Here is an 8949-nt window from a genome sequence, read left to right on the forward strand (position 1 = left end):
CCAAGGTGTTCCCCAGGTTTCGTCCACATTGCTTCGATCTTCCTACTCTCGTTTAGTAGTTGTTGGAAACTACACTGCATTAGGCCTACAAATTGGGTATGGGGTGTAGAGACGGTGTCTTCCACTCCAAGGTGTTCTCCAGGTTGCCTTTCCTGAGCTTCTATCTTCAGGCTCTTGTTAAATAGCGGTTAAATGGAACAACTGCATTTGGCGTACTAGTTGGTTTGGGGCCTACTAACAGTGTCTGCCGCTCCTTGCTGTTCTCATGGTTTCCTGTCCTGAAATTCCATTTTCAGGCTCTCGTTAAGTAGTTGTTAATGTTAGACTGCATTTGGCCTACTAGTTGGGTTGGGGCCTACTATCGGTGTTTGCCACTCCTTGCTGTTCTCCTCCACTGAACAAAGCTGTGCCGCCTGTTTACTACGGTTGCCAATTTTGAACTGCATTTCGACTACTTACTGATTTGGGCCTACTCTCTGTGTCAGCCTCTCATTCCAGTTGTCCTCCACTGCAATGCCCCCTGGTTACTCTTGTGTTACCAATTTTGAACTGCATTTAGCCCACTTTATTCTTTGGGCCTATATCTGTGTTTCCTCCTCATCCTGCCCATTGCCCAGCCAGTGATAGATGAGTCTGCTGGTACATTGACCCATAACGCAACATTCCCCGTGCACGCTACACAGCAAGATTGTGACCCTGCTGAAAGTCAGGTTCCTCTTCCCGCATACCATACCACCTTACACGGGGACAAAGAGGAAGGTGCAGATGAAAGTGCAGGTTCCTTCATCAGGTGGGGGGAGGAATACTAGTTGGCGACGTCACTGGCACAGGGCCTCTCATAGTACGCAAAAGTGTTGCTGCCGGTGGGAGGCGCCCCCGCCGTGCAAACACACCGCTGTACTTTGAGGGGCCCTGTACCAGTGCCAATGCCAACGAGTGGGCCCCCCCTGCTTGCTCAGGATCACAGCACTTGCAAAGTTGAAATACTTACCTCTCCCTGCTCCACTGCCGTGACGTGGTCCAGATTTACTGGGCCCACTAATTACTTGAACCAGCCCTACCCCCCACAACTTTAGCCAAATGACCCCCAATTTCAAATGCCTTCCAATTATTATAAGCTAAATTACGATTGACAAGCTTCTGTAACAAGAATGGATGTTTTTGCCATTAAAATGGGCACTGTAGGTGTTTTCCTGGCCTCCACTCACTGCCGACTATGCTCCCCCATTGACTTGCATTGGGTTTCGTGTTTCGGTCGATACCCGACTTTTCGCGATAATCGGCCGATTCCACTCGACTCGACTTCTAAGATAGTTGGGTTTCGCGAAACACGGCTCGACTCTAAAAAGGTCAAGGTCGCTCAACCCTAGTGGTGAGCACTTTGACCCAACAAGTGCTTCATAGAAGTTTATAATGCAGAGCCGTAAAAATAAACAATCATATTTTTTCATAAAAATTATCTTTTTGCCCCCAATTTTTTATTTTCCCAAAGGTAAGAGAAGAAATTAGACCACAAAAGTTGTTGTGCAATTTGTCCTGAGTACGCTGATACCCCATATGTGGGTGTAAACCATTGTTTGGGCGCATGGCAGACCTCGGAAGGGAAGGAGCGCCATTTGACTTTTCAATGCAAAATTGACTGGAATTGAGATGGGATGCCATGTTGCGTTTGGAGAGCCCCTGATGTGCCTAAACATTGAAACCACCCACAAGTGACACCATTTTGGAAAGTAGACCCCCTAAGGAACTTATCTAGATGTGTTTTGAGAGCTTTGAGCCCTTAAGTGTTTCACTACAGTTTATAACGCAGAGCCGTGAAAATAAAAATTCCTTTTTTTTTTTTCACAAAAATGATTTTTTAGCCCCCAGTTTTGTATTTTCACAAGGGTAACAGGATAAATTGGACCCCAAAAGTTGTTGTCCAATTTGTCCTGAGTACGCCGATACCCCATATTTGGGGCGCATGGCAGAGCTCGGAAGGGAAGGAGCGCCATTTGGAATACAGATTTAGATGGATTGGTCCGCAGGCGTCACGTTGCATTTGCAGAGCCTCTGATGTACCCAAACAGTAGAAACCCCCCAGAAGTGACCCCATATTGGAAACTAGACCTCTCAAGGAACTTATCTAGATGTGTTGTGAGAACTTTGAACCCCCAAGTGTTTCACTGCAGTTTACAACGCAGAGCCGCGAAAATAAAAAAATCTTATTTTTCCCACTAAAATGATTTTTAGCCCCCCGCATTTTTATTTTCCCAAGGATAACAAGAGAACTTGGACCCCAAAATTTGTTGTCCAATTTGTCCTGAGTACGCTGATACCCCATATGTTGGGGTAAACCCCTGTTTGGGCGCAACGGAGAGCTCGGAAGGGAAGGAGCACTGTTTTACTTTTTCAACGCAGAATTGGCTGGAATTGAGATCGGACGCCATGTCGCGTTTGGAGAGCCTCAGATGTGCCTGAACAGTGGAAACTCCCCAATTCTACCTGAAACCCTAATCCAACAACACCCCTAACCCTAATCCCAACGGTAACCCTAACCACATCCCTAACCCTGACACACCCCTAATTCTAATCCCAACCGTAAATATAATCCAAACCTAACCCTAACTTTAGCCCCAACCCTAACCCTAACTTTAGTCCCAACCCTAACCCTAACTTTAGCCCCAACCCTAACCCTAACTTTAGCTCCAACCCTAACCCCAACCCTAACCCTAGCCCCAACCCTAACCCTAGCCCTAACCCTAGCCCCAACCCTAACCCCAACCCCAACCCTAACCCTAGCCCTAACCCTAGCCCTAACCCCAGCCCCAACCCTAGCCCCAACCCTAGCCCTACTCCTAGCCCTAACCCTAGCCCTAACCCTAGCCCTGATGGGAAAATGGAAATAAATACATTTTTTTAATTTTATTATTTTAACCCAAACTAAGGGGGTGATGAAGGAGGGTTTGATTTACTTTTATAGCGTCTTTTATATCGGATTTTTATGATTGGCAGCTGTCACACACTAAAAGACGCTTTTTTATAGCAAAAAAGTTTTTGCGTCTCCACATTTTGAGACCTATAATTTTTCCATATTTTGGTCCACAGAGTCATCTGAGGTCTTGTTTTTTGCGAGACAAGTTGATGTTTTTATTGGTAACATTTTTGGACACGTGACAGTTTTTGATCACTTTTTATTCTGATTTTTGTGAGGCAGAATGACCAAAAACCAGCTATTCATGAATTTCTTTTGGGGGAGGCGTTTATACCGTTCCGCGTTTGGTAAAATTGATAAAGCAGTTTTATTCGTCGAGTCAGTACGATTACAGTGATATCTCATTTATATCATTTTTTTATGTTTTGGCGCTTTTATACGATAAAAGCTATTTTATAGAAAAAATAATTATTTTGGCATCGCTTTATTCTCAGGACTATAACTTTTTTATTTTTTTGCTTATTATGCTTTGTGGTAGCTCGTTTTTTGCGGGACAAGATGACGTTTTCAGTGGTACCATGGTTATTTACATCCCTCTTTTTGATCGCGTGTTATTTCACTTTTTGTTTGGGGGTATGATAATAAAGCGTTGTTTTTTGGCTCGTTTTTTTTTTTTTTCTTACGGTGTTCACTGAAGGGGTTATCTAGTGGGACAGTTTTATAGGTTGGGTCGTTACGGACACGGCGATACTAAATATTTGTACTTTCATTGTTTTGTTTTTTTTTAGATAAAGAAATGTATTTATGGGAATATTTTTTATTATTATTTATTTATTTAGTAATTTTTTTTTTTTTTACACATGTGGAAATTTTTTTTTTAACTTTTTTACTTTGTCCCAGGGGGGGACATCACAGATCGCCGATCTTACAGTTTGCACAGCACTCTGTAAGATCGGCGATCTCTGTCATCGCTGCAGGCTTACAGAGCTGCAGCTGCAGCTGCAGCCTGCTCCTGACCCGGAATGTTGTGAATTCTGTGGTCGAGCTCCCTCCTGTGGTCATGAGTGGTACTTCGGCTGGTTCTGTCTATGAGCTTCCTTTGGTGGCTGTGAGTGGGGCTGCGGCTTCTGAGTTTCCTTCCTCAAGTGACGAGGTTAAGTCGTTAGGTGCTGCTCTATTTAACTTCACCTAGTTCTTTGTTCCTTGCCTCCAGTCAATGTTCCAGTATTGGTCTTGCTCTCTCCTGGATCGTCTTGTGGCCTGTCTGCCCTGCATAAACTAAGTTCTGCTTGTGTTACTTTTGTTTTCTATTTTTTCTGTCCAGCTTGCTATATTGGTTTTTCTTGCTTGCTGGAAGCTCTGGGACGCAGAGGGAGCACCTCCGTGCCGTTAGTCGGTATGGAGGGTCTTTTTGCGCCCTCTGCGTGGTTGTTTGTAGGTTTTTGTGCTGACCGCAAAGCTATCTTTACTATCCTCGGTCTATTCAGTAAGTCGGGCCTCACTTTGCTAAAACCTATTTCATCTCTGTGTTTGTATTTTCATCTTTACTCACAGTCATTATATGTGGGGGGCTGCCTTTTCCTTTGGGGAATTTCTCTGAGGCAAGGTAGGCTTATTTTTCTATCTTCAGGGCTAGCTAGTTTCTCAGGCTGTGCCCGAGGCGCCTAGGTCTGGTCAGGAGCGCTCCACGGCTACCTCTAGTGTGGTGTGATAGGATTAGGGATTGCGGTCAGCAGAGTTCCCACGTCTCAGAGCTCGTCCTATGTTATTAGTAACTATCAGGTCACTTTGTGTGCTCTTAACCACCAGGTCCATTGTGTTTCTGAATCACCAGTTCATAACACCGGATGTTCTCCCTGCAGGACCCGGATGCAGCCCCGCGGCCATTTTGGATCCGGGGCCTGCAGGGAGAAGACGCACGGTACAAGGTGAGCACATCACCTTGTACCGATCGTCTCAGGGAAGCGCGCAGGGAGGGGGCTTCCCTGTACCGCCGGCACGCCGCGATCATTTTTGATTGCGGTGTGCTGGGGGTTAATGTGCCAGGAGCGGTCCGTGACCGCTCCTGGCACATAGTGCTGGATGTCAGCTGCGATAGTCAGCTGACACCCGGCCGATCGGCCGCACTCCCCCTGTGAGCGCGGCCGATCGCTATGACGTACTATCCCGTCGGTGGGAATTAAGGCCCACCCCACCTCGACGGGATAGTACGTCATATGGGATTAAGGGGTTAATATGTAGGCCCGAATTAGGCCTTTGTAACAATGTTGCAAATATATTGTGCCATCTACAAAATTAGGCCCGTCCTGTCAGTACTGTTTAAATTGAAGTATCCTATGAGTAGTTCGGCCATACATACTACATTTGTGACCGCATGCATGAATTCTTTTGTAAAACATTGGCTCCCTCTTGTGGACCACTGACTTTTATTTATGTGGTGTATGATATGTATTTAAATAAAACAGGAAAAATGGGGTCTGTGCTGATCTTGAATATGCATGTCTTGTCCATCTACACTTATGTGAGTAGTATTCTAATGCTTTTGACCAATAGAGGTGCGCTGCCTGCAGTAGATAGAATCTGAGCACGGAACCTTCACGTGCTGTCACAATGAGCCTTCGAAACCCTCCAGTGTCACAGTGGGCCCTTGGCCTATAACAGGCAGTGTAAAATGGCTGCTGTCTTCAGTCTGCTGCCTGAGCGCAGCAGACCACATGGTGGGAGGGGGTCTACGCCCAGCTTCAGTAGAGCTGGGAAGACAACTGCTCGCCTGTCTGTGAGGGTGTGTTAAAATAGGAGGCGGGGTTATGCAGATTAAGCAAAACGAGTTGTGCACAGATTGAACACACGTGGAGTTTCTGGAAATGTCTTCCCTGCGGCAATCTTTTGCTATGTCTCCACAATGGGTGTCAGTTGTAGGCCTTGGTGCGGCCGAAGTGGCAAACCATTTCAGGCCATCGCTTCTCGGCCTTTTGGCTAAGATCAGGGTTTATTGCCCTGGTCTTGGCTGAGAGGTGCGTATCTTGGGTTCGTGTAGTGGAAAAAGCGATCCGTGCCTTGGGCATTATAATTGCGGCAGTCAAGAATACAGTGCGTTTGCAGGTGATTGAGGACCACAGGCATAATATCGGTTTGGATTACATTGTCCGGAATATCGTGTTGGAGCTCACTGGGGTTAAACTGGAGAAGATTTTTTGCATCCAAGAATTTCCTAAAGCCGGTAATTATGACATTTCTTTTTACATGGAAGCAGACTGTCTGACTTTTTTTCCAGCGTTTGAAATAGAAAAAACATCATGAATATTTACAATTCATAGTCCCAAAGCCATTATTTTCAAACATTGAAAGACCTGTTACTGTGCATTTGTACAACCCTTTTGTGGAAATTCCTTTGATTAGAGCCTTCTTATCCAGATATTGCTCAGTAATAAGAGGGGGAATTATGCAGAAAAATATTTTTGCTGTGTTTAATGGGAATGTGAAATTTTGGGTTCTTTTTAAACCGGACCCTGAGAGCATTGGTAGAATTATGCATCCGCCTGCAAATTTTTCTATCGGTGGAAATCATGGCTTTTTGCATTACCCTGGCCAGCCTTCCTTCTGTAGGAAATGCTTTCAATATGGTCATACAGTTGAGGAATGTAGCTCTGATGTTACCTGTAGAAATTGCAAAAAATCTGGGCATGAAGCCTTTGAATGCCCCTGCCCTAGAGCTTGTGATTTGTGTGGAGAAAGTGGCCACTCTTGCAGATCATGTCCTAACACTAGCCAGCAGGCTTTTTTTGGATATCCAAATCCTGAGAGGTGTAGGGCATGGGGGGAGAAGCAGGAGTCTCCTCAGTCTCAGGACAGTTCTACTGAAACTTTGGTTGACCCTGGACCTACTGTGACTGTGGAAGAGATTGTGGATTTGATTCCTACTGTGGCTGAAGGTAATGATCCTCTCTTGGTAGAGGGAGATATTGAAGACCAGGTGCCGCTTGATGTGGGTGTGGTGCCTTCTGACAAGCCAGAGTTGCTACCTGGGTCAGAGGCAGAGAAGTCTCTCAATGAGGTAATTGAGGAGGCATACAGCCCTGAGGAGTTGTCTCCCAGCAGTTCTATGGATATTGAGTGGTCAGAATCTTCAAAAGTAAAGGAGATAGCCAGGGGGATTGCGGTGGAAAATGCTGCTATTGTTCATAAGGCTATGTCTAAACAAACAAAGAAAAAAATGTTAAAGGGGTGAAGAGGTTGCAAAAAAAGAAAATAGAATCTTTTGTGTCCCACAATCCTTTTTCTGTTTTGTCTGACTCAGTGGATGACTCTAGGGGCCCCGTCACACTTAGCGACGCTAAAGCGATCCTGACAACGATACGACCTGTCAGGGATCGTTGCTGCATCGCTATGTGGTCGCTGGTGAGATGTCAAACAGTGCGATCTTCCCAATGACGCAGCAGCGATGCGGCAACCTGTAGCGACCTGTACAACGATGTCGTTGGTCGTTGTGACCCTGTCACATGGCAGCTATTATGACGATTCAGACCTCGATGAGGGACGTTCTGTGTGACGTTGTAGTCACACAGGCGTGCATTTGCGTTGCCTTTTCCGCGCCCATTCAGTTCCGATTGGTGATCGCTACTGCGTTCTGATTGGCGGCCTTGCCTTATGAGGCGACACAATAGCCCTTCCGTCCTTTGTTCCTGACCGCGTGGTGGTTTGCAGATTAAGGAAAAATGAAAACACATTTGAGACCCCAAACGATACCTACCGTGCACAAAATATAGGTGTCAGAAGAACCGTTGAAGAATAGATAAATTGAAGAGGAGTCGCAGGCCGGAGAACTCTACAACGATCTGCAAACCACCACGCGGTCAGGAACAAAGGATGGAAGCGCTACTATGTCGCCTTCTGTTGAAGGCATGACCGCCAATCAGAACGCAGTAGCGACCACCAATCGGAGCGGAGGGGTGGGGAAAAGGCAACGCAAATGCACGCCTATGTGTCGGTGTCTGAGTCGTCAACGAGGTCGTTGGTAAGGTGTCAAACACAGCGATGTGTGCTACCCAGCGGGACCTCAACGATCAAAAAAAGGTCCAGGCCATTCCGACACGACCAGCAATCTCACAGCAGGGGCCTGGTCGCTGCTACGTGTCAAACATAGCGAGATCGCTACTGAGGTCGCTGTTGCATCACAAAACTTGAGACTCAGCAGCGATCTCGCTATCGACCTTGCTTAGTGTGAAGTAGCCTTAAGTCAATTGAACATTACGAGGCCGCTTCTATATCACCAAGAGAATGTTTTTTGGAAGAGAAGGACGTGGCTGGTCTGGAAAGCTTATTTGAATATTCTGAAATAACTTGAGTTATGTTTTTTTTTCTTGGTCTTCTGGTCTCCATGGATACTTATGGCTCTGCGTGTTAGGAGTCGAGTTTCCTCTGCTGCACAGGGGGAATCTCGATCCGTGTCTGCTGCGGTCTCCCATTCTGCATCGGCCGCAGTGGGGTCTGCTCAGCGGAGACGTCGCTCCCAGCGTCTCGCTGAGGCTAATTCTGTGCATAGGGTCACTACTGCCTTTTCTGGCTTTCCTATGGTACCCTGCACTGATCTGCGGCGAGCAGGCTTCTCTGGGACTAAGTCCTTATTTACACACACTGAGCATGCCCAGGGCAAGATCTCCCGTTGGAGGTCGAGGGTCACATGCTCAGGTACTGCAGCGCATCCCATTGGTCCTCATAGTAACATAGTAACATAGTAACATAGTTAGTAAGGCCGAAAAAAGACATTTGTCCATCCAGTTCAGCCTATATTCCATCATAATAAATCCCCAGATCTACGTCCTTCTACAGAACCTAATAATTGTATGATACAATATTGTTCTGCTCCAGGAAGACATCCAGGCCTCTCTTGAACCCCTCAACTGAGTTCGCCATCACCACCTCCTCAGGCAAGCAATTCCAGATTCTCACTGCCCTAACAGTAAAGAATCCTCTTCTATGTTGGTGGAAAAACCTTCTCTCCTCCAGACGCAAAGAATGCCCCCTTGTGCCCGTCA

The sequence above is a fragment of the Ranitomeya imitator genome, chromosome 2 (assembly GCF_032444005.1).
Source record: "Ranitomeya imitator isolate aRanImi1 chromosome 2, aRanImi1.pri, whole genome shotgun sequence".
In the NCBI taxonomy this organism is placed as follows: Eukaryota; Metazoa; Chordata; class Amphibia; order Anura; family Dendrobatidae; genus Ranitomeya; species Ranitomeya imitator.